We start from the raw sequence: 8,093 nt of genomic DNA on the forward strand, positions 1-8,093 counted from the left end.
GTGTGAGGAGGGAAGGGTGAGGCGAGTGTGATGAGGGGAGGGTGAGGCCGGTGTGAGGAGGGGAGGGTGAGGCTGGTGTGAGGAGGGGAGGGTGAGGCGCGTGTGAGGAGGGGAGGGTGAGGCCGGTGTGAGGAGGGGAGGGTGAGGTCGGTGTGAGGAGGGCAGGGTGAGGTCGGTGTGAGGAGGGGAGGGTGAGGCGAGTGTGAGGAGGGGAGGGTGAGGCGGGTGTGAGGAGGGGAGGGTGAGGCGGGTATGAGGAGGGGAGGGTGAGGCGGGTGTGAGGAGGGGAGGGTGAGGCGAGTGTGAGAAGGGGAGGGTGAGGCGAGTCTGAGGAGGGGAGGCTGAGGCGAGTGTGAGGAGGGGAGGGTGAGGCGAGTGTGAGGAGGGGAGGGTGAGGCCGGTGTGAGGAGGGGAGGGTGAGGACGGTGTGAGGAGGGGAGGGTGAGGCGAGTGTGAGGAGGGGAGGGTGAGGCCGGTGTGAGGAGGGGAGGGTGAGGTCCGTGTCAGGAGGGGAGGGTGAGGCGAGTGTGAGGAGGGGAGGGTGAGGCCGGTGTGAGGAGGGGAGGATGAGGCCGGTGTGAGGAGGGGAGGGTGAGGCCGGTGTGAGGAGGGGAGGGTGAGGCGAGTGTGAGGAGGGGAGGGTGAGGCCGGTGTGAGGAGGGGAGAATGAGGCTGGTGTGAGGAGGGGAGGGTGAGGCCGGTGTGAGGAGGGGAGGGTGAGGCGGGTGTGAGAAGGGGAGGGTGAGGCCGGTGTGAGGAGGGGAGGGTGAGGCGATTGTCAGGAGGGGAGGGTGAGGCGAATGTGAGGAGGGGAGGGTGAGGCGAGTGTCAGGAGGGGCGGGTGAGGGCGGTGTGAGGAGGGGAGAGTGAGGCGAGTGTGAGGAGGGGAGGGTGAGGTGAGTGTGAGGAGGGGAGGGTGAGGCCGGTGTGAGGAGGGGAGTGTGAGGCCGGTGTGAGGAGGGGAGGGTGAGGCGAGAGTGAGGAGGGGAGGGTGAGGCGAGAGTGAGGAGGGGAGGGTGAGGCCGGTGTGAGGAGGGGAGGGTGAGGCGGGTGTGAGTAGGGGAGGGTGAGGCGAGTGTGAGGAGGGGAGGGTGAGGCGAGTGTGAGGAGGGGAGGGTGAGGCGAGTGTGAGGAGGGGAGGGTGAGGCTGGTGTGAGGAGGGGAGGGTGAGGCGAGTGTGAGGAGGGAAGGGTGAACTGAGTGTGAGGAGGGGAGGTTGAGGCCGGTGTGAGGAGGGGAGGGTGAGGCGTGTGTGAGGAGAGGAGGGTGAGGCGAGTGTGAGGAGGGGAGGGTGAGGCGGGTGTGAGGAGGGGAGGGTCAGGCCGGTGTGAGGAGGGGAGGGTGAGGCGAGTGTGAGGAGGGGAGGGTGAGGCCGGTGTGAGGAGGGGAGGGTGAGGCGAGTGTGAGGAGGGGAGGGTGAGGCCGGTGTGAGGAGGGGAGAGTGAGGCGAGTGTGAGGAGGGGAGGGTGAGGCCGGTGTGAGGAGGGGAGGGTGAGGCGAGTGTGAGGAGGGGAGGGTGAGGCGAGTGTGAGGAGGGGAGGGTGAGGCGAGTCTGAGGAGGGGAGGGTGAGGCGAGTGTCAGGAGGGGAGGGTGAGGCCGGTGTGAGGAGGGGAGGGTGAGGCGGGTGTGATGAGGGGAGGGTGAGGCGGGTGTGAGGAGGGGAGGGTGAGGCCAGTGTGAGGAGGGGAGGGTGAGGCCAGTGTGAGGAGGGGAGGGTGAGGCCGGTGTGAGGAGGGGAGGGTGAGGCAGGTGTGAGTAGTGGAGGGTGAGGCGAGTGTGAGCAGGGGAGTGTGAGGCGAGTGTGAGGAGGGGAGGGTGAGGCGAGTGTGAGGAGGGGAGGGTGAGGCTGGTGTGAGGAGGGGAGGGTGAGGCGAGTGTGAGCAGGGGAGGGTGAAGTGAGTGTGAGGAGGGGAGGTTGAGGCCGGTGTGAGGAGGGGAGGGTGAGGCGAGTGTGAGGAGGGGAGGGTGAGGCGTGTGTGAGGAGAGGAGGGTGAGGCGAGTGTGAGGAGGGGAGGGTGAGGCGGGTGTGAGGAGGGGAGGGTGAGGCCGGTGTGAGGAGGGGAGGGTGAGGCCGGTGTGAGGAGGGGAGAGTGAGGCGAGTGTGAGGAGGGGAGGGTGAGGCCGGTGTCAGGAGGGGAGAGTGAGGCGAGTGTGAGGAGGGGAGGGTGAGGCGCGTGTGAGGAGGGGAGGGTGAGGCGAGTGTGAGGAGGGGAGGGTGAGGCGTGTGTGAGGAGGGGAGGGTGCGGCGACTGTGAGGAGGGGAGGGTGAGGTGAGTGTGAGGAGGGGAGGGTGAGGCGAGTGTGAGGAGGGGAGGGTGAGGCGAGTGTGAGGAGGGGAGGGTGAGACGGGTGTGAGGAAGGGAGAGTGAGGCGGGTGTGAGGGGGGGAGGGTGAGGCGGGTGTGAGGAGGGGAGGGTGAGGCGGGTGTGAGGAGGGGAGGGTGAGGCGAGTGTGATGAGGGGAGGGTGAGGCCGGTGTGAGGAGGGGAGGGTGAGGCTGGTGTGAGGAGGGGAGGGTGAGGCGCGTGTGAGGAGGGGAGGGTGAGGCCGGTGTGAGGAGGGGAGGGTGAGGTCGGTGTGAGGAGGGCAGGGTGAGGTCGGTGTGAGGAGGGGAGGGTGAGGCGAGTGTGAGGAGGTGAGGCGGGTGTGAGGAGGGGAGGGTGAGGCGGGTATGAGGAGGGGAGGGTGAGGCGGGTGTGAGGATGGGAGGGTGAGGCGAGTGTGAGAAGGGGAGGGTGAGGCGAGTCTGAGGAGGGGAGGCTGAGGCGAGTGTGAGGAGGGGAGGGTGAGGCGAGTGTGAGGAGGGGAGGGTGAGGCCGGTGTGAGGAGGGGAGGGTGAGGCCGGTGTGAGGAGGGGAGGGTGAGGCGAGTGTGAGGAGGGGAGGGGGAGGCCGGTGTGAGGAGGGGAGGGTGAGGTCCGTGTGAGGAGGGGAGGGTGAGGCGAGTGTGAGGAGGGGAGGGTGAGGCCGGTGTGAGGAGGGGAGGATGAGGCCGGTGTGAGGAGGGGAGGGTGAGGCCGGTGTGAGGAGGGGAGGATGAGGCGAGTGTGAGGAGGGGAGGGTGAGGCCGGTGTGAGGTGGGGAGAATGAGGCTGGTGTGAGGAGGGGAGGGTGAGGCCGGTGTGAGGAGGGGAGGGTGAGGCGGGTGTGAGAAGGGGAGGGTGAGGCCGGTGTGAGGAGGGGAGGGTGAGGCGATTGTCAGGAGGGGAGGGTGAGGCGAATGTGAGGAGGGGAGGGTGAGGCGAGTGTCAGGAGGGGCGGGTGAGGGCGGTGTGAGGAGGGGAGAGTGAGGCGAGTGTGAGGAGGGGAGGGTGAGGTGAGTGTGAGGAGGGGAGGGTGAGGCCGGTGTGAGGAGGGGAGTGTGAGGCCGGTGTGAGGAGGGGAGGGTGAGGCGAGAGTGAGGAGGGGAGGGTGAGGCGAGAGTGAGGAGGGGAGGGTGAGGCCGGTGTGAGGAGGGGAGGGTGAGGCGGGTGTGAGTAGGGGAGGGTGAGGCGAGTGTGAGGAGGGGAGGGTGAGGCGAGTGTGAGGAGGGGAGTGTGAGGCGAGTGTGAGGAGGGGAGGGTGAGGCTGGTGTGAGGAGGGGAGGGTGAGGCGAGTGTGAGGAGGGAAGGGTGAACTGAGTGTGAGGAGGGGAGGTTGAGGCCGGTGTGAGGAGGGGAGGGTGAGGCGTGTGTGAGGAGAGGAGGGTGAGGCGAGTGTGAGGAGGGGAGGGTGAGGCGGGTGTGAGGAGGGGAGGGTCAGGCCTGTGTGAGGAGGGGAGGGTGAGGCGAGTGTGAGGAGGGGAGGGTGAGGCCGGTGTGAGGAGGGGAGGGTGAGGCGAGTGTGAGGAGGGGAGGGTGAGGCCGGTGTGAGGAGGGGAGAGTGAGGCGAGTGTGAGGAGGGGAGGGTGAGGCCGGTGTGAGGAGGGGAGGGTGAGGCGAGTGTGAGGAGGGGAGGGTGAGGCGAGTGTGAGGAGGGGAGGGTGAGGCGAGTGTGAGGAGGGGAGGGTGAGGCGAGTGTCAGGAGGGGAGGGTGAGGCCGGTGTGAGGAGGGGAGGGTGAGGCGGGTGTGATGAGGGGAGGGTGAGGCGGATGTGAGGAGGGGAGGGTGAGGCCATTGTGAGGAGGGGAGGGTGAGGCCAGTGTGAGGAGGGGAGGGTGAGGCCGGTGTGAGGAGGGGAGGGTGAGGCCGGTGTGAGGAGGGGAGGGTGAGGCGTGTGTGAGGAGGGGAGAGTGCGGCGAGTGTGAGGAGGGGAGGGTGAGGTGAGTGTGAGTAGGGGAGGGTGAGGCGAGGGTGAGGAGGGGAGGGTGAGACGGGTGTGAGGAAGGGAGGGTGAGGCGGGTGTGAGGAGGGGAGTGTGAGGCGGGTGTGAGGAGGGGAGGGTGAGGCGGGTGTGAGGAGGGGAGGGTGAGGCGGGTGTGAGGAGGGGAGGGTGAGGCGCGTGTGAGGAGGGGAGGGTGAGGGGAGTGTGAGGAGGGGAGGGTGAGGCGAGTGTGAGGAGGGGAGGGTGAGGTGAGTGTGAGGAGGGGAGGGTGAGGCCGGTGTGAGGAGGGGAGGGTGAGGCCGGTGTGAGGAGGGGAGGGTGAGGCGAGTGTGAGGAGGGGAGATGAGGCGTGTGTGAGGAGAGGAGGGTGAGGCGAGTGTGAGGAGGGGAGGGTGAGGCGGGTGTGAGGAGGGGAGGGTGAGGCGGTGTGAGGAGGGGAGGTTCAGGCCGGTGTGAGGAGGGGAGAGTGAGACGAGTGTGAGGAGGGGAGGGTGAGGCCGGTGTGAGGAGGGGAGGGTGAGGCGGGTGTGAGGAGGGGAGGGTGAGGCGAGTGTGAGGAGGGGAGGGTGAGGCGAGTGTGAGGAGGGGTGAGTCCGGTGTGAGGAGGGGAGGGTGAGGCCGGTGTGAGGAGGGGAGAGTGAGGCGAGTGTGAGGAGGGGAGGGTGAGGCGAGTGTGAGGAGGGGAGGGTGAGGCGAGTGTGAGGAGGGGAGGGTGAGGCGAGTGTCAGGAGGGGAGGGTGAGGCCGGTGTGAGGAGGGGAGGGTGAGGCGGGTGTGATGAGGGGAGGGTGAGGCCGGTGTGAGGAGGGGAGGGTGAGGCGTGTGTGAGGAGGGGAGGGTGCGGCGACTGTGAGGAGGGGAGGGTGAGGTGAGTGTGAGTAGGGGAGAGTGAGGCGAGTGTGAGGAGGGGAGGGTGAGACGGGTGTGAGGAAGGGAGGGTGAGGCGCGTGTGAGGAGGGGAGGGTGAGGCGGGTGTGAGGAGGGGAGGGTGAGGCGCGTGTGAGGAGGGGAGGGTGAGGCGAGTGTGAGGAGGGGAGGGTGAGGCGAGTGTGAGGAGGGGAGGGTGAGGCCGGTGTGAGGAGGGGAGGGTGAGGCCGGTGTGAGGAGGGGAGGGTGAGGCGCGTGTGAGGAGGGGAGGGTGAGGCCGGTGTGAGGAGGGGAGGGTGAGGCGTGTGTGAGGAGGGGAGAGTGCGGCGAGTGTGAGGAGGGGAGGGTGAGGTGAGTGTGAGTAGGGGAGGGTGAGGCGAGGGTGAGGAGGGGAGGGTGAGACGGGTGTGAGGAAGGGAAGGTGAGGCGGGTGTGAGGAGGGGAGGGTGAGGCGGGTGTGAGGAGGGGAGGGTGAGGCGGGTGTGAGGAGGGGAGGGTGAGGCGGGTGTGAGGAGGGGAGGGTGAGGCGCGTGTGAGGAGGGGAGGGTGAGGGGAGTGTGAGGAGGGGAGGGTGAGGCGAGTGTGAGGAGGGGAGGGTGAGGTGAGTGTGAGGAGGGGAGGGTGAGGCCGGTGTGAGGAGGGGAGGGTGAGGCCGGTGTGAGGAGGGGAGGGTGAGGCGAGTGTGAGGAGGGGAGGTGAGGCGTGTGTGAGGAGAGGAGGGTGAGGCGAGTGTGAGGAGGGGAGGGTGAGGCGAGTGTGAGGAGGGGAGGGTGAGGCGAGTGTGAGGAGGGGAGGGTGAGGCGGGTGTGAGAAGGGGAGGGTGAGGCGAGTATGATGAGGGGAGGGTGAGGCCGGTGTGAGGAGGGGAGGGTGAGGCCGGTGAGAGGAGGGGAGGGTGAGGCGAGTGTGAGGAGGGGAGGGTGAGGCCGGTGTGAGGAGGGGAGAATGAGGCCGGTGTGAGGAGGGTAGGGTGAGGCCGGTGTGAGGAGGGGAGGGTGAGGCGAGTGTGAGGAGGGGAGGGTGAGGCGAATGTGAGGAGGGGAGGGTGAGGCGAGTGTCAGGAGGGGCGGGTGAGGGCGGTGTGAGGAGGGGAGAGTGAGGCGAGTGTGAGGAGGGGAGGGTGAGGTGAGTGTGAGGAGGGGAGGGTGAGGCCGGTGTGAGGAGGAGAGGGTGAGGCGAGAGTGAGGAGGGGAGGGTGAGGCGAGAGTGAGGAGGGGAGGGTGAGGCCGGTGTGAGGAGGGGAGGGTGAGGCGGGTGTGAGTAGGGGAGGGTGAGGCGAGTGTGAGGAGGGGAGGGTGAGGCCAGTGTGAGGAGGGGAGGGTGAGGCCGGTGTGAGGAGGGGAGGGTGAGGCGAGAGTGAGGAGGGGAGGGTGAGGCGAGAGTGAGGAGGGGAGGGTGAGGCCGGTGTGAGGAGGGGAGGGTGAGGCAGGTGTGAGTAGGGGAGGGTGAGGCGAGTGTGAGGAGGGGAGGGTGAGGCGAGTGTGAGGAGGGGAGGGTGAGGCGAGTGTGAGGAGGGGAGGGTGAGGCTGGTGTGAGGAGGGGAGGGTGAGGCAAGTGTGAGGAGGGGAGGGTGAAGTGAGTGTGAGGAGGGGAGGTTGAGGCCGGTGTGAGGAGGGGAGGGTGAGGCGAGTGTGAGGAGGGGAGGGTGAGGCGTGTGTGAGGAGAGGAGGGTGAGGCGAGTGTGAGGAGGGGAGGGTGAGGCGGGTGTGAGGAGGGGAGGGTGAGGCCGGTGTGAGGAGGGGAGGGTAAGGCCGGTGTGAGGAGGGGAGAGTGAGGCGAGTGTGAGGAGGGGAAGGTGAGGCCGGTGTCAGGAGGGGAGAGTGAGGCGAGTGTGAGGAGGGGAGGGTGAGGCGAGTGTGAGGAGGGGAGGGTGAGGCGAGTGTGAGGAGGGGAGGGTGAGGCGTGTGTGAGGAGGGGAGGGTGCGGCGACTGTGAGGAGGGGAGGGTGAGGTGAGTGTGAGGAGGGGAGGGTGAGGCGAGTGTGAGGAGGGGAGGGTGAGGCGAGTGTGAGGAGGGGAGGGTGAGACGGGTGTGAGGAAGGGAGAGTGAGGCGGGTGTGAGGAGGGGAGGGTGAGGCGGGTGTGAGGAGGGGAGGGTGAGGCGGGTGTGAGGAGGGAAGGGTGAGGCGAGTGTGATGAGGGGAGGGTGAGGCCGGTGTGAGGAGGGGAGGGTGAGGCTGGTGTGAGGAGGGGAGGGTGAGGCGCGTGTGAGGAGGGGAGGGTGAGGCCGGTGTGAGGAGGGGAGGGTGAGGTCGGTGTGAGGAGGGCAGGGTGAGGTCGGTGTGAGGAGGGGAGGGTGAGGCGAGTGTGAGGAGGGGAGGGTGAGGCGGGTGTGAGGAGGGGAGGGTGAGGCGGGTATGAGGAGGGGAGGGTGAGGCGGGTGTGAGGAGGGGAGGGTGAGGCGAGTGTGAGAAGGGGAGGGTGAGGCGAGTCTGAGGAGGGAGGGAGGCTGAGGCGAGTGTGAGGAGGGGAGGGTGAGGCGAGTGTGAGGAGGGGAGGGTGAGGCCGGTGTGAGGAGGGGAGGGTGAGGCCGGTGTGAGGAGGGGAGGGTGAGGCGAGTGTGAGGAGGGGAGGGTGAGGCCGGTGTGAGGAGGGGAGGGTGAGGTCCGTGTCAGGAGGGGAGGGTGAGGCGAGTGTGAGGAGGGGAGGGTGAGGCCGGTGTGAGGAGGGGAGGAGGAGGCCGGTGTGAGGAGGGGAGGGTGAGGCCGGTGTGAGGAGGGGAGGGTGAGGCGAGAGTGAGGAGGGGAGGGTGAGGCCGGTGTGAGGAGGGGAGGGTGAGGCGGGTGTGAGTAGGGGAGGGTGAGGCGAGTGTGAGGAGGGGAGGGTGAGGCGAGTGTGAGGAGGGGAGGGTGAGGCGAGTGTGAGGAGGGGAGGGTGAGGCTGGTGTGAGGAGGGGAGGATGAGGCGAGTGTGAGGAGGGAAGGGTGAACTGAGTGTGAGGAGGGGAGGTTGAGGCCGGTGTGAGGAGGGGAGGGTGAGGCGTGTG

This window comes from Somniosus microcephalus, chromosome 12 (assembly GCF_052327205.1).
Source record: "Somniosus microcephalus isolate GS21.2 chromosome 12, FLI_Smic_1.0, whole genome shotgun sequence".
Taxonomy (NCBI): Eukaryota; Metazoa; Chordata; class Chondrichthyes; order Squaliformes; family Somniosidae; genus Somniosus; species Somniosus microcephalus.